Here is a 23,429-nt window from a genome sequence, read left to right as displayed (position 1 = left end):
GGGACCATAGAGAGGGCGCGTCGCTCGGCGACCGCGGAGCAGAGCGGCTCCTTGCGGCCATAGAGAGGGTGGGATACCGGAGTTCGGGGGGGTGTTCCCGCGGGGCTGCGGCGACAGCTCCTGAGTGGGGCTGTGGAGAGAGAAGAGTCCTGACGGGCTGAACGGGCCGAGGGCAGCGGGAAGGGGCTGCGGGCGGTCTGAGGCCGTGAGGACGAGGGGGATAGAGCGGCGCGTACCATAGAGAGGAGCCGGAGCGCCCTGCCCGCCCCTCGGCACAGCGCGGGAACGGCGCGGCGGACCCGGACCTGGGGCGGCAGCCTGCAGCGGGAACGAGCGGGACGGGAGGGGAGTGGTCTGATGTGGGCCTGGGGGGGTCCCTGGTAGCTCAGGGGGATGAATCCCCTGTGGGCAGGCGGCTGTGCTGGGGGGGTTCTGTGGGTAGAGAGGCCTCCTGCTTGCCTGAGAGCGTCCCTGCGGGGGGAGGCATGAAACGTGCCACAGGCTGCGCGAATGCAGCATCTAATCATCTCATAAAGAGCCTTGTTTGTAATGCAGGAGGGCCTGAGACAGCGTCTGGGCAGGCTGCGGTTCAGTTGCACAAGGAGAAGTGCAGGGAAGACACAGACCTGTTGGACGGCCACAGAAATGATCCCAGCACTGGAAACACCTCCCAGCGAGGAGAGGCTGAGAGCTGGGGCTGTGCAGGTGGAGATGGCTCTGTGGAGACCTATAGCAGCCTCTCAGTATCTCAAAGGGCTGTTGGAAAGAAAGGGACAGACTCTTTAGCAGGGTCTGTAGTGATGAGATGAGAGGAAACGGTTTCAAACTAAAAGAGGGGAGATTTAGAGTGGATACAAGGAAGATGTTTTTATGAGAAGTGAGGCACTGGCAGAGTGCTCAGAGGTGTAGTGGATGCCCCATCCCTGCAGACCTGCAAGGTCAGGCTGCATGGGGCTCTGAGCGCCTGATGGAGCTCTAGGTGTCCCCATTCATTGCAGGGAGTGGGACTAGATGACCTTTAAAGGTCCCTTCCAACTCAAACGATTCTATGAAAAAGATCATGTCAGGTGTGATCAGAAACTTGAGTAATCCTGCAATCAGTGGTTTGATTAGTTATGAACATTCATAAGTGGGGAAATTGAATACATGAAACGTTGGAGAATGGAAATGTATGAAATAATGCATGAAGTGAGCCCGCAGCACCCCTATCAGCCCACAGCCTGGCTCAGTGATGGAAGTGCTCACAGAGGGTCCTGGGCTCTGCGTACTGCTGTGTTTGGTTCAGCTGTGCTGCAGCAGGAGATGGCAGAGTTCCCAGTCAGCAGCACCAGTGTGAGAAATGGATGTGCTTCCTATTCTCCTTACCCTGGTGGATTTCTTCAGAAGTATGAATGTTGCTGTTCCTGTGCTCACTGCAGCCGAACGGTGCACTTTCATATCTGTTTCTTAGTTCTGTAGGCACATAAATTCTTGGTCATTCTGGCAATTTGTCTCTTTTTCAAGAATATGGTTTTCCCTTTGCTGGTAATTCTTGTTATGAACTCGTAGTTCTTGTTCAGCATTATTCCTGCTGTCTGCGTGGATGGCTGCAAGGTTCAGCTCTGAATGTGGCTTTTAAGGGGATATGGAATCAATCTGCTGTCATCCTGAAAGCTTTATCCAACCACTAGATTTCTTTTAGTTCTTCATACTTCTTTTTCTTTTTTTTTATGGTATCATATGGGGCACGTTGTTTACCATTTTCTCCACAGATCTGTCCTGATACTGTAATTATAAAGTTGTTTAGCTATCTGTTTTAGTAAATGTATCTATATAAAAAGCTGGATGTTATGATTGTCTTGCTATAATGTTACTAGATGTATTTCCCAAGCTACTAAGTTTGTTTGGAGATGAAAATTAGATGCAAAATAGAAATATAAGCACCTCCATTCTGTAATCTTGCCATAATTTTCTCTCTCATCAATGTAGTATCAGTAATTAATGCTCCTAGAAACGTACACTTTCTTTGTTGCTATGGGTTTATCCAAGATCTCAGCTAATCACAGAATTATTGTTGCTGTTATCCTAGTTTTCTTTCAAGTCCCCAGCTGCCTGGTGTGTGATACTCTGTCTTTTCTGCAACTGGCAAGTCAATAGCAAAGCTAATCTGTTTTGATTCATATCATGAGGATGCCACAGGAGTTGGAACAACTTCAGTTGTGCAATTGCTGCGCATTTATGGCTTCTACTCTGGAAAAGGAAAATAGCTGAATGAAGAGGAGATGAGGGAGGCTCTGAGCAATGAGGCAGGGGACTGTCCAGAGCGAGATAGCCAAGGTTGGTGTGGGGTAACATGGCTAACGGAGCAAATGTGGTGGTGGAGCGATGTGACTGAGCTGTGCAAGCAGGAGGGCTGCGTGTTCTGTGCTTGCTCAGGTCAGCTGCTTTGTGTCCTTGCAGTGAGAGAGTGGGAAGGAGATGGGGAACAAAGGTGATAAGCCATGAGGAATTGCTGCAGGTGCTGGAGTGCCTGACTACAGCTTTTCTGATAGTAGGTGGTGGGATTTTATTCCTTGTCTCCAAGGATGCTGAGGGAAGGAGTCAATATCATTGCAGGGTCACTTTGAAAAGTCATGGTAATTCAGGAGAGGTTTCTGTTGGTTGGAAAAAGGCAAATATCATGCATACATGCAGGAGAGGTGGGAAGAGGGATTGGGCAGTTTTAGAGCAGTCAGCGTAACCTCAGCCTCTGGAGAGGTGGTGGCACACCTTTCCCTGGAAAGCCAGGGCATGTGAAGGGCAAGAAGGTTTTGGGAACAGCGACTGTGAGTTTGACAGGTGCAAATTGTGCCTCACCAGCCTGTTTGCCTTCTGTGATGAGACAGGGTCAGTGAACAAAGAGAGAGCTGCGTGTGTTGTGTACATTTACTTTAGCAAGGCTTTTGACACTGCCTCCCATAGTACTGCTTTACCACGTTGGTGAGGTATGGGCTGGATAAATGGGCTATAAATGAGATGCAAAATTGCTTGGATTCCTGGGCTCAGATGATGGGGATCTGTGGAACAGCCAACTGAGTGACCTGAATAGGCAGAGAGATCTGGGTTTGTTATCACATAATAATTTAAAGAAAATAAATACTTTGCTCCTTAAGGAATATGTTTATTTTGGTGGAAAGAAGAAACCAGGCTGGTTTCAGAAAGTAAGCTAAAACCGAACATTGAAATTCTAAGAGGTCATACAAATTCTCAGTCTTACAAAAGCCTTAGAATTGAAGTCACTCTTTTATTTGTTGGTTTAAATACTCGTTAATGTCAGTCTTCTTTTAAAGTCTGGGCAAAACCAACCTATCCAAGATCCTCGTTGTTTCTTTAAGACACTTTTGCCACTGCAATTTTATTCCCTGTGTGCTGGAACTGTTTCCTCCTGTCTCACAGTGGTCTTTGGGTGAGTTGGTTAATTATTTTGTCTGTGTTTCCTTTTTCCACATCTTGAGCAAAGTAACCCAATAGAAGATGCAAGCTTTGATGCACATTTTTTTCTCTAGTTAGAAATTTATGGTAAAAATATCAGGCGACTCTGACCAAGTCTACTTGAAACACTGTAATTACAGATGATCTAGTTTCACAGCTCACAGACAAAGAAAATGTGTTTGTTTTACTTTATTAGATTTCTTATAATATGTTCACACAAAAACAAATGTACATATACATACTCTGTCAATACTGCCAACTGCAATTTATTAAGGTTTATAAATTTATTCCACTAGGTCACTTTATTGTTAAACAGACAATGAATGCAGGATCAATGCTAAAAATGGGAAGCCTACGTTTCCAAGTAAACAATCTCATCTTTCTACTAAAAGGTTTATAAGGGATGTTTTTGAGGAGATCATAATTAATTACAGACTTAAAACCTGAGCTGTGTTTCTCTTAATGTGGTTGTGTTTTTCTAATACGAAAATAAGGGAAGGAAGGTATTTGGGTATAAGCTGAAGCTTGCACTGCTGCTCGCTCTTCCCTGCCTGCTGCAATGCCCCTCAGTCAGTCAGTGTAATCCAGAGCTGATGCTGGGAACGTGATTGGGGGATATATCTTGTTGCTTTGTGATGAACTCCGAGGCCCTGGGAGAATCTCTTGGTGTTGACAGCCCCTGACAGTAAATGTCACATGAATTCGGAGGGAGCTCAGAGCCTTTTGGTGACTGCTATGAGAAGAGACATAATGACAGAAAACCTGATTGATGAGCAATGCCACAAGTAGAGGGAGTGCTGTGTGGTGATTGCCTATAATTGAATGGTCCATGGAAGTTATTTCTGGGTTTCCTTTGAACGGTGACATACACTCCCAAAGTGTTTTCACATGGGAGACCTGCAGATTTTAACCCTTGTACTTGGCAGCTCCCCGTTAACACCGCATTAACAGACCTTAAAATGTAATGGGCTGTTTTTACTTCGTGCCCCACACTGAGCTGTATCACAATAATTAAACAAATGTCGACAACCAAAGATGGTTGGTTGTGCAATTACCTCTGGAAATGTTTCGTTGTCAGCTTTTGCCTCCTCTTTTTATTGCTTCCTCCTTGTAGCTCAGCTCTGTGATCTGACAGCACGGAGACGTTGATTATCAAGGTTCTCCCGAATCTGATGATGTGCTCCTGTACCACGGGCTTGTCGCAGCCATGTTAAGCACAGCAGTGATGCTCGTGGCATTAAATGGGAATGTGAGCCCTTCCAGACCCCTCACCCAGGAAAGCAGCTGCCCTCGCTGACCAATTAAATTGCCTTCCCTCTCATTAAAACCCTTGTGCAGGCTCTGGTATGTCACAGATCTTTAAAATCTCCATTATAAATTCCACTTTCTTCTGGGTATTTTTAGCTTATACTTGAAGAAATGATTATTGTCTCTTGCACTTAACCATATCAATTTTGGCTCCACAGACATCTCCTCTGGGCCATATTGAAAGACCTGAGCTGATTGGAACTGCTGAATCTGTAGGGAGGATTTCAAGAGAGCTCTGAGTACTGGGACATGGGAGGTGTGCAAGGAGTGGGGAGGAAAATTCTAGCCCTCCCCCCTTCCCTTTGGTAAGTCAGGAGCACATCCCTTACAGATTTACTTGGTTGTGCCAATTTAATGTGATTTCTTCCGAGGGCCAGGAACCACTCAAGGAAGGCTGACAGGTTTTATCAACAGAATGGAAAGTGAAGTGATAAGGTGAGAGTTATTGACCTGATAACTAACAAACAGAAAACTTCAGTGTCCCTCAAGCTAAATATTGCACTCAGCAGGTAACTAAAAGATGGCAACAGCTGTGGTCTTGTCACTGAGTGAGAGTATGTTTTCATGTAGAGGAGCAGGAGGTGAACTGTGAAAACAAACACATTCAGTTTGCTACAGACTATTTCCCTCTATTACTTTTAATGAGAGCTAAACTCCAAAATGCACAATGGGACAATAATATTTTAGATAGAAGGAACTCTTTGTGCAGATCCTAAGTTCTAGACACCAGGTTGCAATTAAAATGATTGCTTTCGTATTATTAATAGCTCACCAGTAGTTTAAGGCTGTCAGCAGGTAGGGGACCAATTGGTACAATCCACTGCACACCTGACTGGAAAGAAGTGCTGTCCTTGAAGGAGCCAAGCTAATAACCCGAACCCACAATGCTCAAATGAGTTTGAAAAATGAGAGAAGCATAAAAAGGTGAAAGGAGCTATGTTAAAATGCTATGGAGGCAACCTGGCTGGGTTGCCGTAGTCAGTTAAATGTTAGTAAATGCTGCCTAAGTGTTCTGTGGTGATGGTTTTGTGGTGTTTCTTTTTTTTTTTTTTTCTTGCTTTTAATTCTAAAGTTGTAGTGTGGGAAGGGCAGATGGGAAAGGAAGCAGAGACCTCTAATGAGTGATGATTTAGAAGTAACAGGCACAGAAAGTACTGCAAGTACAGCAGTCCTTTGTTCCTCCTTTACTCCCCATATGTTTTTTCCTGAAACCGTGCTGGGATTGTCTGAAATCTGTGCCTGAAACCTAGCTGTCGTAATTCTTACACATGCCTTGAAATTCCTGTGACAGAATATGAAGGCTTCAGTAGCTGAACAAAAAGGCAGGTGACAGAGTGCTCGTGCAATGTCCATTTCCCCTTGCTGGCACCTGGCTTGCTCAGTACAATTGGGAAAGACAAATGGCAAGTCATCGCTTCCTATTCAACCTCTGCATGCTAACTTTGTTTTTCACTTGGAAGCGTTTTTGTTCTCCTTATCATGTTTGTCATTCTGCCATGTATCATTTCATTCTCCTTTTAGAGATTTTTTTGTTCCTTCTTTTTTTATTTTACTTGAGGTGAGGATACCAGAACTGCACTTGATATTTGAGAAGCAGGTGCAGCATGAATTCACACAGTGACACAGTCATACTTTTTTTTCCTAAGAATTCTGAACTTATGATTTTCTTTCTTTTTTTGACTGCTATTGAGCAATAAGGTGATGTATTCATAGAACTAGCTTTATACTTTCAAGATGTGATTCCTAAATTGTGGAAACTGGTTCAGAGTGCATTGCTCTGTTTGGAAAGTTAGCGTTGCTTTTCTTAGATAGCCAGATTGTAGTTGTCAGCACTGAAATTTCTCTTCCATGTTACTGTGAGTCTGCTCAGTGTCATCATGTCTTTACATTTTTGCAGTAATTATTTTCCTAATGAATTCCATTTTAATCAGAAATCTTCTTTTTGCTATCCCACCTTCTTTCCAGGTCATTTTTGAATGCACTAAACACTATGGGCCTTATTACGTATCCCCATGGGACTCCACCAATGGTCTTTTTCCTCTGAGAAAACTCATCCTTTAGTCTAATCTTCAATTCTTATATTTAATGAGTTATTTATCTCTGCGTGGTCTTTGCTTGTAGACCGCAGCTGATTAGTTTGGAGGGGGGATCACCTTAAATGTCTGAGGCTTACAGAAGTTTGGGGTGAATTGGAAATACAAGGAAAATTTCTCAGCTGGATCTCTGTTGTTCATGTACTTTTGATGCCTTCAAAGAATTCCAGCGGATTTAGTAGGCTCAGATTCCTTTTGCAAAAACATTGTTTACTTTTCCTTAATGTGTTGCATTTATTCATGTATTCACTTATTCTCATCTTTAGTACAGCTTGCACCAACATGACCAGTATAGACATTAGACTTATGTTCTGTGGTTTCTTGAGTTGCTGCTGGATTTATTTTTAAAATCTGATTTCTTGTTAGTTACCTTTCAGCCCTTTGATAATAGCAGTGATTTTCAGCAAAAGGTTACATACTATAAGTATTAGCTCAGATGATTCATGTTTAACATTCTATAAAAACCTTGTATGAGTATCACCCACTCCCAGTGATAGATTGTTATGCATTTTGTCTACTTTGTAATCTACTCCTAACAATGTTGTAAATTAGGGCAAGCCTTCTATGAATCTCTTCCAAATGAGATGGTGGTTTCAGAGTTTCTCAAGATTCTCCAGGTAAATAATGATTTTAAAAATGTTTTGGATTTTTTGCTATGGCATTATCTTCTCTGAGTATTTCTTTCATACGTACATAGCCCACTGGCTCTTGTAAGCATCTTGCTCTTGATGTGTTCAAGAAGGATTTATTACAATTTTTTCATTTCTTCAGCAAACTGCTTCTAAACTCTTTCTTCAGTCTACATTATTGTGCTTTTACATTTAGTCTGCCAGAATTTATGTTCTTTTTAGTTTTCCTTTTTCAGACACAACTTCAGCTTTTTGCAGGATACCTTTTAACTTCCAACATCCTCCCTGATCCTGCTGTTTTATGATGCTAGCTTTTTGTTTTTCTCTCAAGTCTTTTTTGACAGGTTATATGCATTTGCTTTGAGCCTCCAATATAGAATCCTAAAATAGTCTACCTGCCATCTAAGAACATTTTGCCTTTCTGGCTGCCAGTGTTTTTTTTTCTTCCTTTTTTTTTTTTTTTAATTTTATTTATTTTTACAATTTTTTTCTATTTTGAATTCCCCTTCTCTGGAATCAAGCGCAACCATTGCAATTGCCAGCATTTATTTTATTTTATTTCAGAGTCTATAATCACAAACTACATGAAAAGCTTAAGGATTTTGGCCTAGCTCAATGTCTAGGAAGACTGGAAAGATCAGCCACTAACATTTCACCATTAACTGTGAACAGGCAAGGAAGTGTCTGCTGGGGCTGAAGCCTGTGGGAATCCCTGCTCTCATGCAGCAGCTTCTCTCTCCCACCTACAACAAAACAACAGGTAACTGGAGAAAAAGCAGTCTGGGCTGATTTGTCACCACATCACTGAAGTTTGATATGAAGTTAAGTATTTTGGAGCAGAGAGTGTTTGCACTAGGCTGTAGGAACCAGGGTGAGATATAGCAGAGTCATGCTGACAATGTCCACTTCTCAAGTTACCTGATATGGGATGGTGTAACAAGAGGTCTGGAAGGATAGTATGTGATAATGCCAGAGAAGTGAGAGCTTTGACTACTTCATAACTTCCTTTTGCACATAACAAATTGTGGGTAAGGCCTGACAACCAAAGAAGGAAAATTGCAGGTAGTAAAGGCTGGCTTTCTAACTGATTCTTTTCAGATCTCTCCAATTGCAAACTGCACCTTGCAGCAAGTAGTGGCTGCTTACTAACAGCTCCGAAGCTTCTCTGGAAGAGGTGGGGATAAGCAGTCTTTACCAACAGGTGCTGCACTTCAGCATGTGACTAAAGCTCAGTTGCTGGTGAAAAGCATTTGCTCAGAGGTTGAAAGGCACCACCAGTCAGATGCTGCAGAATACACTTAAAGCCAGAGTGAGCCATACAACGCCAGTTACTGTGCCACTGCTGACTGGCATTGACTGCTTAGCAACAGTGAGAGTGAAAGGGATACAGATGAATTGACTGTTTTCTGAGCAAGCTGGGTAGGAGCAGAAGTAATTAGCTGCTAGCTGATGAAAAGGCATGCTTAATTATTAGAATAATTATAGATATAATAGATGAGGAATTATTCAGTAAAAGTAAGAAAACCAATATGTTGCAAAGAAGGTAATCAGAATGGAAGAGAAAATGACAGCAGTGTGAATTCTTGAGAAGGTGATGTAAAGAATTAACATGATAAATCTGAAATCTTTTGGATTTTCTCTCTGACAACTCAGTTTAACAAAGGTGTAAGGATGTACAAAGCTAACAAGGTCTGTGGCTTGCATTATGTCTGGTTCTGTATAACACTGATTTAACTGATTATATGCCAGTGAACTTGAGCTTTATTTCCATATCTCTCAGAACCTGCACAGCTTTATGAGGGTCATCGTTCTCCTTCCAGCAATAATGCAATGCAACCATTTAATTTGCTAAGTCATGTGGGGAGCTGGTTCTGATCAATATTACTAATTGATTATAACTGTTTGATAAGGCAGCACTGATTTCCCTTGGCACCTGAAGCAAGTAACTGCTACTAAGAAGCAGTCGTGTCATTCAGTTAACTTATTCTGTGCACACTGGAGATAACAGATTAAATTGCAGTGGCAGACACTAGGAATAAATTCTTTATTTGGGATGTGTAATCACTAAAATGGATAATCTGAGAAAAAATTAAAATAGTTATCTCTTGATGTCAGAATGGGTGTAGGTGTTGCTGGTTCTGTTTTCGTAGTAGGGAGTAGACCAGATACTAATGGCAGCAGCAGTGGTCTGGTGTCTTCTGTGAGTTTGAGTCTGAGAGGCCCAAGATTTATGCATTTTTTTCCTTTTCTAAAATTGTCATAGCTATAGATGTGAGTGGAATAGGAGACTTCGTCAGCAGCAGCTCTAATTTAGGCTCTGTGAGACTAAAAGCAGTGGTGCCAAATGCTTATAAGCCTTTTTACCCATTGTGCTGGTTAGAAAGGAAAATTAAAATACAGAGATTTTTGTGAATTAATATTTGAGCACTAATTATTAAAATGGCTTCTGATTAATGAGTTGCAAGTCAAGCTGGTTTGGCAAATAGCATTTTGATAAGGTATTTGTAAGACAGATAGTTGTAAGATGGTAAGTTGAAGGTATAACACTGTACCCTTAATGATGATGTTAATGCAGAAATGATGTAAATGTGTATGAGCAATTACTGTATGAAGTCACTAGGGTACATCAGGACAAATTGAGTACAGACAAACTGATCAGCATCAGCTAAGCACAGAATCATTGTAGAAGGAAGCTGGAAGAAATCTCAGCAGATTATTAGTCCATCTCCTTTCACAACAGGATCAGACCCACTTATGGCATTTGTGGCATAAGCAGATATAAGCAAATATAATTTCTTTTCCATTTTGTGGCAAACTTTTGTGAGCTACAAGACTGTTCTGCACCTGTCCTGACTGTCCTGATCCTGTCAGGACTGTTATTGCCTCTTTCCTTAGTCTTCTCTCTTCTGAGCAGTTCCTATTCTCAGCCTTTGGATTCAGGTCATGTTTTCCAGACCTCTAGCCATTGTTATGCTTGCTGCTTGCCCTGTCAGCCCTTCCTGAGGAGCATTATCCAAGACTGGACATGCCTGTGCACTGAGGCATTACTAATATTGAATACAGTAAGAGGACCTGCAAGATGTCTTGTAGGTAATTCTTCTGTTAATGTATCCATGCAGTGCTTTCTCTTTGCTCAAGAGAATGAGCCCTGTTCAGCTTTTGAGGTATCACAACCTTCAGGTTTTTTTTTTTTTTTTTTTTTTTTTTGCAGGCTGCTTTCTGTCCACCTGATGCATATGCTGTATTTGTGTACTTTGCTCCTGCCTAAGTTAAAATGCTATGCTTATTACAATTGAGATGATTCCTATTTTTATAGACAGCTTGTCCAAGTTGTCAAAAGTTTTTAATACTTCTATCTCCTGTGTATTTGCAGTCACTCTTCACAGATTTAATCTTGGCAGGTTTAATAAACAGTCCATTTCTTCAGCCCAGCTATCAATAAAATATTGAATGGAACCGATGAAAGCTGAATAACCATTCAATTTCTCCTTTAAATTTCACAGTGAATCATTAGAAACTGATCTCAGAGTGTGGATTCCAACCAGATTTGTGTTGTGTCTTCAACTTGGGCATTCATGCACTTGTGAATGTCATGTGGGAAAAGTTACATGCCTCAATAGCACTGAGGTATGTGGCATCTGCTGCTTCTTCCCTATCTGCAGAGCCTTATCTACCAGAAAGAGAAATTAGACTGAGTCAGCTTGATTTCTTCATGAGGAGTTAATGTTAACAAGTCCCCATCTCCTTATTAGTTTCTGTGTGCTTAGAAATAATTCAGATTATTCTGGTGTTTTTCTCTTCCTGGAAATTAAATCTTTTGGTGCCTTAGCTATTCTGTTTGACTTGCAGAATATAACTTTTAATGATTCAAGTTGCTTCAACATGTAAGAACTTTAAGGACAGTTGTGAAGGCAATGATATAGATTTCTTAGCAGGAGAAAACCTGTGCTAAAGCACAAAGACACAGAAGACTTGAGAAAATGGTGAAAGGAATATTTTAACAAAAAAAAAAAAAAAAAATCAGTCTAAGAAATTAAGGAGCAAATTCAGTTTTACATGAATAAGAAATTTTGAGTTAGCTTGGGAGTATTCTGAACATTTTGTCCTACAACTCTGAATAGTCTTGTAGAGATATGATCAGAGTCATTTAAAAGAAGAAGTTGGGAAACCTTAAATTTAGCTGCTCTGACTTTTTTCCCTGTAATAGATTGGTAGTGAAGATCTAAGAAAATAGAAATAGAGATTAGAATAAATTTCATAACCTTTTAACCCAGAAAGCCTGGATCTCTTCAGCAAAGTGTTTTCTGAACTCTAATATATGCTCAGTGTTGACACGGGATTATTCACAGAACAGAATGACCTTTGCACAGCTCATTGTAAGTGCATGTGTGATGAGTTCTCCTATCTCCTGTTCCAAACAGCCACCTGACAGTTAAGTTTGATCTCACCAAAGCAAAGTATTAGGCTTTGTCTCAAAGCACTTCTGCTGGGGCACTTGGTACTGTGTGTACGGGAGGTGTATGTATATTTATATGAACCCTCCTGTATATCAGTCAAACCATGCACATGCATTGCATCAGTATGAACCCTTTGCTGGATTTCAGAAACTTGAGTTTTGCCCAGATTCAGTATTCTAAAGGGTAAAAAACAATGCCTCAACAAATTCTTAATCATGCATTAACAAGCCTTGTGGTCAGTACCTCTGCTCTACGCATTTTGTTGTGTAGAATTATCATGACTGTGCCTTGCAGTGTTTGGAAGATGCAACCTACTGCAGAGGAGGGAAATGCAAAGTATCCTCTGAGTCCCAAAATATAGGCAGATGCATTCCATTTTGAGAGCAGGAATTTTGAAGGGTGCGCGGGGGACCTGTTAGGATGCTTTACTACTTCGTCCCTTTTTTTAACATCTTCTTCAGCCTAGGTCCCCTTCTCCTTCCTGGCTCTTATAGCTTGAGGAGCTGCGAAGTACTGTAGAAATCACTGACGTGTGAAAAGTGTTCTGTCATTCTGGCATCCTTTGGTTTTTTGTGTGCCCTCCACAGGCAGGCGCTCACCGCGAGCCTGGAAATGTTCTTGGTGATGGAGCTGAGACACATGAATTTACCGAGGGCAGGAGTGAAAGGCAATTTGGTGCAGATTTTGTAACAGAGAGGTGAGTCATTTCTTAATAGTGAGGACTTTTGAATATTACCTCTAGGTGACTTCTATTACAAGGCAGCAGTTAACATATTGCTGTGAATTGACTTGGAAAGAAGATTAAATTGCAAAAGTACACGAATTTTAAATAGAAATAATAATGACAATAAAATTGGTTGAAAGAACAGAGCTACGGTAACAAGGTAACATTTTAAAAATAAATGGGTAGCTAGGAAAGGTTGTAGGGAGACATGCTGCTTGGAGATCACAGAGGCACCTAGGTTTGACAGTTTCTGTGACTGCATGGAGCAGAGACACGCAGCCAACCCCCGCTCTCTCCTGGCGTATTATACTGCACAGCAATCAGGCTTAGTAACACATTGCTGAGAGAGACTCCCACTAGTTAGTATTCATTATAGATGGCATTTTTCAGATTGCAGCGCAGCAGTGTAAACAAGTGATGCTGGAGGAAGGGTGGAGAACAGCATTTCTCCAAGCTGTGATTTTATTTCCTGTTGATATTTACTTGACTACACAAACCTGTGGTACCACCAGTTTTAGGAAGGGAAAGTAACTCTCAAACAACCAGCATTTTCCAGCATTCTTGCAGGAGAGCAGCACGGCAGGAAGCAAAACACAGTTCCGGCAGTAGAACATGCATGTGGCTTGCTTGTGAGGCTGAAACATCTGGTAGACCTCACTGTGTGAGTTATTGTATGTCTGCAGGCCTGCCTGGGTGCTGCCAGCTGCCTCCTCTGCATTCCCATTTACACTGCACTTTGTACATTTTGTCTGCACGAGGGGGGATCCTGTCTCTGCAGATAGGTGCTGTTGTGCTGGGACATCCTCAGCTGTGAGCAGAAAGCTACTCGGATACACTGGTATCCTGAGAAGGACCAGAATCCTAAAGGTGCTGAGTTTGACCAGCTGCTGACATGCCCAAGTCTGGCTTAGCATTGGCTGGTGACCCAAAGAGCTGTTACCCCTGCATACTTGCCTGGTTTGCAGAGAGTGGGGGGGGTGTGTGGCTCATAGTGCATCCCATAGAGGTTGGCCCAATGCTAGCTGTTTTGTTTTTGTTCTTGGGTGGTTTTTTTTGTTGTTGTTTTGTGAGACCAGTTTTTTTTTTCCACATGAGCCTGCTATCAACCACCCAAAAAACAACAGAGCTTAGCTGTGACATATAAATCATTAATTCCTGTAAGCCACAAGGGTGCAGTGTGGTGGCAGTGCTCTCCATCCTTTCCTTTCCAGATGGGGGTGTTCTCTTTCCTCCAAAGCCTGCTTGCTTTTGAAATACCTGGGTTGATATATATATATATATTTTTTTCCTGAGGTGTTAATGACAGATTGTCTTAAGGGTATTTGATTCCCCCCATAACTACTTCACAGTAATAACTAACTTATGAATGGGACCTATTCAAAAATGCAGGAGCTTCTTAAAAGGAAATTAAAAGCAGCGGATATAAGCATGCAGAAGATGAGAAACTAGATGAAAACACCCTATCCGGAGCTCAGAGCAATATATCACGAAGTGGAATGATTCTGCAGGGGACAAAAAAGGCAATATTCCAACTGCGGAGTGGAAGTCGGTATTCAAAGTCTGGGAGTTCTGAGCAAATAAAGAAATACTTAAAAAGAAATACAAAGCAACAGCAACCCAAAACAAACAAACAAGCAAAGCCTACAAAAAAAAAAAAACAAACAACCCACCAACAAAAACCATAAACTATCAAGCTAAACCTGTAGGGCAGGCAAAGGAAACCCTTAAGGAAAGACTTGGTAAAAGAATAATAAAAACTGCTAGTAGAAATATTTAAAATGACCACAATCAGGTATTTTTCCAGAGATTTATGAATTACTATAAGAGAGGAAAAACACTGAAAGGCGAACAAAGCTTTGTTGATGTTTGCTGTGGTTAAGGTTGGTTATTCTCCCTTGAGAGCCAAACTTACGGGGACAAGTGTAAGGAACTGTCTCAAATTAAGTGACATTAAAATGCATTTTAGGACTAATTGATAAGATGAAGAGTCAAAAAGTACCAAGACCATATGGTATTCACTCAAGAGCTCTGAAGGAAAACAAATATGCAATTATAGAGCTACTATAGTTTGTAACCCGTCACTTAAATCAGTCTCCCTGCAGGAGGCACGGAAGATGGTTAATGTGACAACAATTGCTGAGAAGGTCCCCAGGAGTGAAATGGAGAACTGCAGACCGTCACATTGGAGTCTGTACTGAGCAAGTGAGTGGAAATTATAAGAATAAAATGCATAAATGGATAAAATCTCGTATGTTAGGGAACATTTTTTCAGTGAGAAACCACATTTCACAAATCCACTGTGGAATCCAGTGTAAGACTACTGAAGATGCAGGTAATCTAGTTACAGCAACTTAAGAAATGCTCTAGTGGGTCAGACTGCCAGTCATCTGCCAGGACTTTCCACCTCTTGTCTCTACAGCCACGATTTTATAACCCTTACTCATATCTCTCTTGTTGCCTCCTCTCCAAACTTCAGAAGCTCTCTTAGTGTCTCTTCCAAAGCAAGAACTTGAAATCGATTTGGCTTATGATTCTTCACAAAACTTGTAAATAAGCTGCAAAATCCTTAGCTGTGGGATATTGTGGATGCTTAAAGTTTACTTGTGTTCTGGAGTTATTAGAAAAAGTTAATGGAGAGAAATGAAGTTATGGCATAACCTGTTAGATAGTAAACCCAAAGACAGTGGTTCAAAAAGTCCAAAGGCATGCTGGGAAACAGAATGATGTTCCAAGAAAGCATCACTGTATTCTGGCTATGTTCTTAAGCTCATTCCCCAGACATTTGTATGTAAAAGCAGGCGCTGCAGTAGGGGAACCTTCGATCTGACCCAGTGCAGGCTTTCTTGTGCTTTGTTATGTTCTGTCAAAAGAAAATGAAACGTAGCTGTGAATGTAAACACTTCTGATGGTAACAGTGAGCACTGAACTCATCTTCCCCACTATACAAGCAGGCGATGAATTTTTATTTGAATGCTAATGAAGATCTCACCAAGATGCTGCTAGGTCTCATCTAGCAATATAAAGAGAAAAGCTTACATGGTGGAAATGAACAAAGAACCCTTATAAAAGGATGAAAATGTGTTGCAAATATTGATGTCGTTAACCACTCACAGGTCAAAGACATACTTGAAGCTACTGATGTAATTTGAAGTAGGTAACCAAATATAAAGATGAGTGTTTTCTTACAATTAATCTATGTTTTTCTCTAAAAGGAAAAACGGATATTTCTTATGTTCCTTTAACTTCAAACAGTCTGGGGTTTAAGTAAAAAAGCAGATCTTTCTGCAGTGATATAGTATATACTGGATCTCTTTTAGTTTTTGGATCAGAGCTGAGGCAAGCTTCTTTTACGAATTTGTGCTGCAGTCTACTAAAAGAGCTGTTCCCTGCCAGGAGAATATTACATACAGTACTGAGAAAAATGAACAGAGTCAGCTTGTTTGAGAGCTAACTGATGCTTACTCACAACACTGATAAGCCTGACATTTACTGAGAAGTGCCACAATTCTCAGTCCAATGAAAATTCCCGAGAGGGTATTTTTTTCAGTTGTACTTCACATTCTATTGACTCAGGATAAGCTGGAATTTTCTGAAGTATGTTACTCAAAAAAAAAAAAAAAAAAAAAAAAAAAAGTGGAACCCAACTCCTCTGCTTGAATTACATACAGATGTACTAGCTGTCCTTGGCACGTTTGTTAATGATTGTGGTATGTTTAATGATACTCTACAAGTTGTCTGTGCCTTATGTGCCATATTTCATTCCTGTAGTATATTAAAAGTACTTGCACAAGAGTTCTTGGTGCCTTGATTGCAATTATAAAAATTATACCTGGAATACTGTCACTTAACACCTCTACATAAAAGCTAAATCTTGTAGTGAAATACCTGTTTGTAATATTAGGCAGTGTTCTGGCTCTTGTTCTAATCTCTGCATGCCAGTCTGTGGTTTGACTTTATGTAGCACCCAAAATATCTGGCCATATAGGATTCTTCTGAAATAGGCCTTGCCTGAGAAAGGCTGTCAAAAGGTTTTTGAATGTTCAAGTAGATTATGTCAAGCAGTTCCCTTTTGATCATTATTATGAAGATATGTTCGAATAATTCTAAAATATTAGTGATGCAAAATGTTCATTACAGACATTGTGATAATTAGCTCCTACAATATCATGTTTCTTATCTAGGAATTCCATTATTCTGCTTTTAATTATCATTTTCCCCAACTTTCAATGTGCAGAGCAATTTATCTGGCTCATCTACTACTCTTTTAATATAGAGAGGTAACCCAAATAGCAGCTAGGAATTTTCTGATAAGCTTGTTTGTTTTTTTTTCTTTTTTTAAGGAAAAAGATATTCTTATTTATCAAAACTTGAACTTTTCACAGGAACATATGTTCCAGATGTCAAGAGTTGCAAAATCCATCACTTCAGGTGGTAGTTTGCTCCCAAATTTAATCATCACTACTGTTAAAAAATGTGTGTTTCATTTCTGGTTTGAATCACTTCCATTTTTCAGCCCTTAGTCTTTCCTATGTCTCTGCTAGATTAAAAAGTGCTGGTTGATATTTTCCCCTTGTGAAGGTAGTTATCGAATCACCCCACAATTGAGCTGTTTAAGTTTCTCAGTTACACGTTCTTCTCATATACTTCTTATGGCTCTTTCCTGCCCCCAATCTAATCTTTCAACAGCTTTAAATGTGAACATCAGAATTAGATATACTAGTAGTTTCAGCGGTGCTGTACCTAGAGGTTGAACTGATTCCTCATTTCTGATGACTTTTCCCATTTCATCTTGCTTTTACCCTGAGTGTTGGCGGTTAGCTCCTTGTCCATTAAGACCTCCTAAGTCATAACCATTGCACCGCAAGACACAATTTTCTGTTCTGTAAGAGCCACCCGTATTCTCTGTTGGTCCATTGACTACCTCTTCTTGAAAATACTCCTTTCGTATCTTGCATAATATTTAAGCAGAGAGCAGCCTGTCTTCCTGAATGTTCAGGATCTAATAGTTCTGAAAAGCAGTCATACTGTGTTTCTGTAAATTCGTTCTCCAGCCTTTTATTCCTTCGTGCCATTATCTTGATTTATTTATGAATAATAGAGGTCCCCATGTTTAGTATTTCACCTCTCAGCATTAAACACTTACTCTTATTTCGCTGGTGACTGACGAGATCTCTCATATGCTAACATCCTTACAGCTCAGCCAGTACAGCCAGAATACTCTTTTCCAGTACAGATTTTAGTCTCACTAAATTCCCTTACATGTTTTAAAAATATATAAAAATTATTTCACTCTTATGACCTATATTCTCTTTTCTATCACTTGTGACTGTGTAATATGGTACACCATCAGCTTTGTCATTGCGTTTTACTTTTTTTTGCTGTGTCAAGATCTGATTTTGTTATCTGGGTTAATGTAGCTTTTTAAAAATTACTTTTGCTTTGTATATACACATTTATAGTTCTTAGAGGGGGCACCTTTGTTTAACTTCTTAGTCTGATGTCGTCTTGATATAATACAATTTGACCTATGAATTGTTTTCATCTCTGTGCTGAGTTTTTTTCTCTGAACTAGCTGGATACACAGAGCATTTTTATTTTACCAACTCTTAGCAATGTTTGCTTTAGCTCATGACAGATTTCCCCCAGCTCCCACTTAATTAAACACATCATATACGTTTTCCTTGTGAAAAGTCTGATTTCACTTTTGACTTTTGATGGAGACCGTCACCTCTGGATAGCATCTTCTTCTCCTCTGCCTAATTGGAGTTGTGTGTGTAACTGGAAGGGTTTTGGAGAAACTGTCAGCAGTACCCTAGGGCTAAATCTTCTAGCCAGTAGTTTGACTTTGCCTTCCAGGATCCTTCACTTACATTTCCCTTTAAAATTTGTGACATGTATTAGGACCTCATTCTCCTTCCTAGCACTTTCTAGCATCCACATAGGTGTCTCATAAAAGACCCCTTCATGTTCTGCCTACAAGTCTGCAAATCTCTGTCATCACATCCACAGCTACTGTTGCTCCTGGTATTTAAATTCCCTTCAGCACAGTAGACCAAAAGTTCTTAACTATGAATGTATTTTGAGATACAGCCTTCCCGGAGCTGTCAGCTTGCTTTTCCTCAGCTGGGAGGCAGCTTCTTGCTATGCTGTGCTGTTCTAAACTGCCCATTGTGAGAGGAGCCTGAGCCTCCTCAAAGGGGAGATAAGAGCAACTAATCTGGGCTTGGCCCTACTCCCTTATGTCCTTTTATATTGTTTTTGTGCCTTGTATTTGTTCTATCTTTGCTCTTCCAGATCAGAAGCTCTGGCCTCAAACTGCTCTGGGTGAAGAAAGTAGCTGAAGCAATTACTGAAGCGTTAGTGACTGTCCTGGAAGTTCTTGGAAGGGCAGGTGAGATCACTGAGCACTATACAAGGGCAAACAGTTAACTTCTGAAAAAATAGAAATCAGGGAACAAGAGACCACTCTTCACAGAAATTAGTCTGAAAAAAAAAAAAAAAACAAATCAACAACCATGATCAATTTAAGGCAAATAGAAGTTTAAAAAAAAAAAGAAAAGAAAAACAACACCATAGATTTACCAAGAATAAATCATGCGATCTCACTGTAATTTCCTTCTTTGAGAAAATAATGTCTAGTAGATGAAGAGGAGGCAGCAGATGGGACATATTTTGCTTTAGGAAAGCTTTTGAAACTGTTCCACATTATTCCTTCGGAAGCAGACTAAAGAAATATGGTCTATATCAGTGTGCCCAGTATTTCTGGCTGGGTGAGACACTTACCTTCTTTCTGTATAAGGGAGAGACCATATGTTGCAGCCCTCCTTCTAACACATAACTGTATTGTGAAAGCATAGAAAAGCCAGTGCTTCCTGGGGCAATGAGATTGATGGCATATGTGCTGATAGATCCACATACTGCCATGATCAGAGGCCATAGGTGGACTTCCAGTGTACTCAAAATAGTCCATCTACTGGGCAGCCCTCCTTTCTGCAGACTCTGATCTGGATTCAGAAAGGAGTAAGGGAAATCATGGCCAAGTTAATTCTCCTGGCAGGCAGGACACAATTCACAGCTTCAGGTTCATCATTTAGAAGGTATGTGATGTGACGTCATGTGGGTGGCAATGGTGCACTGTCAGACTGAGAAGTTATTTTGACTGATGCCTGGCTAGGGTGTGTTCTGGGCTCAGTTCTATTCAGTATGTCAATTAGTGGCTTATGTGGTTTAACAAAGAACTCAGTCACAAAATTTGTGTATACCCCAAGATGCACTTTGAAGGTTGGGGTCAAACTTTCAATGAATTTGAGAAACTGGAGAATGTGATCCAGAGATCAAGAATATGAAATAAAAAGAGGCAACTCGCATGTGCCTAAAGAGCAAATAAATATCCAAATATAAAAAGGAGACAACTGACCGAGGCTGAAGCATGCCATGGCAAGATATAAGAATTAGAGAAAATTAGAAGTTAAACAGAAGTGAGTGATCATGCAAGTCTTGTCCTGGGAGTGTTACCAAAATGTATTATTAAAATTTGGGAGGAAGTTTCCTTTTCTGAAGTGCTGTTGAGGCCTTTTCTGGATCTCTGTATCCACATTTAGTGTTAGAAAGAATAGTTGTTGTGAATCATGCGGATACCAATGACAGGAATGAGTGGGAAAGAAATTGTGGAAGTGGAACATGGTGTTATAAATTGTCCCACTACCAGACAAGCAGATTTTCAGTTGTTGGTGAGGTAGCTTTTACAAGAGAGATAAGCTATATAAATCAATGTGAAACTAGATTGCAAGATTTTAACATTCCGAAACAATGAGATATTTTTATAGTTGAGATTTGTGGAAACTCACCAGCTAAGCTGCGAAACATGGTCCAAGATGGCAGCTTCTCTTCAAGAGAAATAAGCAAATTCTTGTAATTTAGAAAAATGCAAAGAACTAAAATCAATAATATTGAGTAAGGAAATTGCAAAGAATTGTCTCAGCAATTAAAGTTCAGGCTAAGCAGGCCCTGTGAAGAATGGGCAACTAGATCAATAAAAAATATAGAAATACAAATGCTGCAAGTCTGAAGCCTAAAAGGGGTGAACAAGAATGTCTGATTTTAAAGGAAGTTATTGATATAATAAATGCCTCAGAAACTTGGCAGAAAGGTGGAAAGCCCGAATATGGAACAAATAATAGAGGAAGGATGGAAAGGGGTACATTAGTGGTGAAGCAGTGGAGGGTATGAGGAATTGTCCCTAAATGAAGTTTCAGTAGAGGACATTTTGGAACAAATCAATAAAACGAACAGTAAGAAGGCACCAAGATAAGATGATACTCAATCAAGAGTTCTGAAAGACCTCAAACACTAGATTAAGAGAAAGCTAAATGTAGCATGAAAAGTGTCATTTAAGTTGACCACACTGAAAGAAGAATGGGAAGTGGCAAATGTGTCTTCAGCCTTGAGGAAAAAGGACTCCAGGACTAATGTGAAAAACCATAGATCAGGAGATCTCACTTCCAAACTGAATAAGTGGGTAAAAACTGCAATAATATAGAAGAGAACCAGTAGACAGTTTCATAAATGTGATTTATTTGGAAAAAGTCATTACAGTTCTTGCAGAAGGAGACCACGTCTCATAAATCTATTTGAACTCTTTGAAGATGTCAACACACTTGTAGGTAAGGCTGATCTAGTTGATATAGTGTGTAAGGACTTCCAAACAAATGTCAATAAGTCTTCCTGCAAAGACTCTTAAAGTAGTTATGCTGAGATAAAAAAAAAAAAAAAAAAAAAAAGGTGTCCTCTTGTAGGTAAATAAGACAGAGAAAAAATAGGACAAAAACTGGGAGAAAACATCAATGTTCCTACTGAAAGGATCATTATGATTTGGTCACGCAGTTATTAAGAGCTAGGACCTGTGCTTTTCAATAATGTATTGGCAAGGTTTGTGGATGATGCAAAATTAACTGAGGGAGTCAAATCTAACCCTGCAAAGAGAGGCGGGTGGTTCTCATGATAGTGAGTGACTGTGTCAGAAATGGCATGTGAAAGTCAATGCTAATAAATGCAAAGTAGTTTCTCTGGGAATATACATATTCAATCATGTATTATACTTATTCAGTTATGGATTGAACATTAAGTTATTATCACTCAGAAATAGAGTGACTGTAGGATAGCACTCTGAAAGCACTGATGTAATGACCAGCAGCAATCAAAAATTCAAACTGAATGACAGAAAATTTTGAAAGAGAAAAAAGGAGAAGAAAAACATGATTATAAGATTATGTCACTATATAAATGTTTGACAAACCCACATATTGATTAATATGTGCACTTCTGTTCATCCTGTCTCATAAAAGACAGAACTAAAAATGATGGGTGGGAGTTATTTAGCTCAGAGATCTAGACACCTAAATTTAGGCTTCTATCTGTAGGTGTCAATCTGTGAGGTAGATACCTTAACTCCATCACTAAATCGAAGTGTTTTAATCTGAATTCCACCCACAGAGAGTATATGAGAAAGGCAGAATGGTTTTCAAATCAGGACAGAGAAAATAGTTAAACATGGGACAGAGATGTTGAAACTTCCTACCTAGCTAGAAAATAACGAAGAAGGGGTAGCTATTATTTTTCAGAATAGAAGTAAAGGATGTCCCACAAAATTATTAGGCATCAAGTCTAAAACAAAAAGTCATACATTCTCATATAACATATTATTAAATTGTAGAACTTATCGCCAGAGGCTGTTGTGTAGGTCAGAAAGTATAAATTAATTAAAAACTTCTGGAAGGCTGATGGGAAGACAATGTCCTGCCAAATGGAATTACGAAGGCTCAGTCAACTGTCAAAAGCGATAGAGGCCCTGACCTTCCTATTGCAGGTAGAGGTAAATGGGAAGGACGCTAAGGAGGCAAAATAGGACAATAAGGGCACTTTCTAGGCCAGAACAGAGAGTGAGAAAATGGTCTACACCCCACAAGCATCTCTTTCTGAGGTCACTGAACGCTATGAAGGGGCATCCACAGTTTGGATCTCAGGAATGGAAAGTGTGCTATACCCCAGCCTAGGCTTTGAGGGAAGGAGGGAAAAAGGAAGGTTCTGCTTGAAACCCAGTATAGGAGTTTTAAATGTTAAGGTAGACTAATAATAGTTATAGAACTAGCCACTAGTTATGTCCAGAACATGGGAACAAGAAGCAGTGTTCATAATTCATGGTCTTCAGCACCTTGGAGTTGACTGAACGAAGGAAATACTACAAGCCACCAGCAGCACTGTATTTCCCAGGGCTTGCAACTAATTACTCCTACCTGGGGCTCAAGCTTTAAGTACTGGAATTCAGGTATTGTTTCTGTTCTTTACAGAATGCAATGCTCCTGTGGTGTTTGAAGACTAGAATTGCTAACAACCGCATTCAGCTGAGCTTATCTTGCTCATTCCAGACTCCTTGGGTTTTTCAGTCATCACTGAAGTTGCAGATGAGATCCCAAATGCAATCAATAATGAATGAATGTGGTCAGGTTGATTGGATGTCTCAGAGGAGTAGCCAACAAGATATGCAGGACTGTGGAGAGTAAAGCTGGAGAGCATCTCCAGCTTTCTGATATGGGGAGGCAAAACCTAGGTTGTACTAAAATATGAACATGGCTACTACAGTAGATAAGTTTAGTTTAGAATAAAGCTGTGTGGTGTGCTTCCAAAAATTCCTCTTTCAATCCTGCTTTCATTTTCCAATTTGTTTGGATATATTTTCATCATTTTGTGCTGCAGGAGAAGAAAACACCTT

At 40.3% G+C, this 23,429-nt stretch overlaps 1 long non-coding RNA gene across 12 annotated transcripts in view; it reads left to right on the top strand.

Moving 5' to 3' along the window:
- Positions 1-195: 195 nt before the first annotated feature.
- Positions 196-23,429, top strand: part of LOC116231887 (uncharacterized) — a 44,696-nt gene continuing 21,462 nt past the window's right edge. For 4 of the 12 annotated variants that reach the window (XR_016471255.1, XR_016471260.1, XR_016471263.1 and 1 more), the window contains exons 1-7: positions 196-2,316; positions 4,565-4,794; positions 4,917-5,063; positions 8,045-8,240; positions 12,525-12,634; positions 14,764-14,863; positions 18,956-19,052. This is a non-coding gene — a long non-coding RNA (uncharacterized LOC116231887). Of the gene's footprint in view, positions 2,317-3,746; positions 3,815-4,564; positions 4,795-4,916; positions 5,064-8,044; positions 8,241-10,997; positions 11,108-12,524; positions 12,635-14,752; positions 14,864-18,955; positions 19,053-23,429 lie in introns of those variants that run through there. The other 8 variants (XR_016471259.1, XR_016471258.1, XR_016471257.1 and 5 more) reach the window with 7 other exon arrangements.

The sequence above is a fragment of the Phasianus colchicus genome, chromosome 15 (assembly GCF_987193195.1).
Source record: "Phasianus colchicus chromosome 15, bPhaCol1.hap1.1, whole genome shotgun sequence".
Lineage (NCBI taxonomy): Eukaryota > Metazoa > Chordata > Aves > Galliformes > Phasianidae > Phasianus > Phasianus colchicus.
This window is presented reverse-complemented; position numbering and strand designations above follow the sequence as displayed.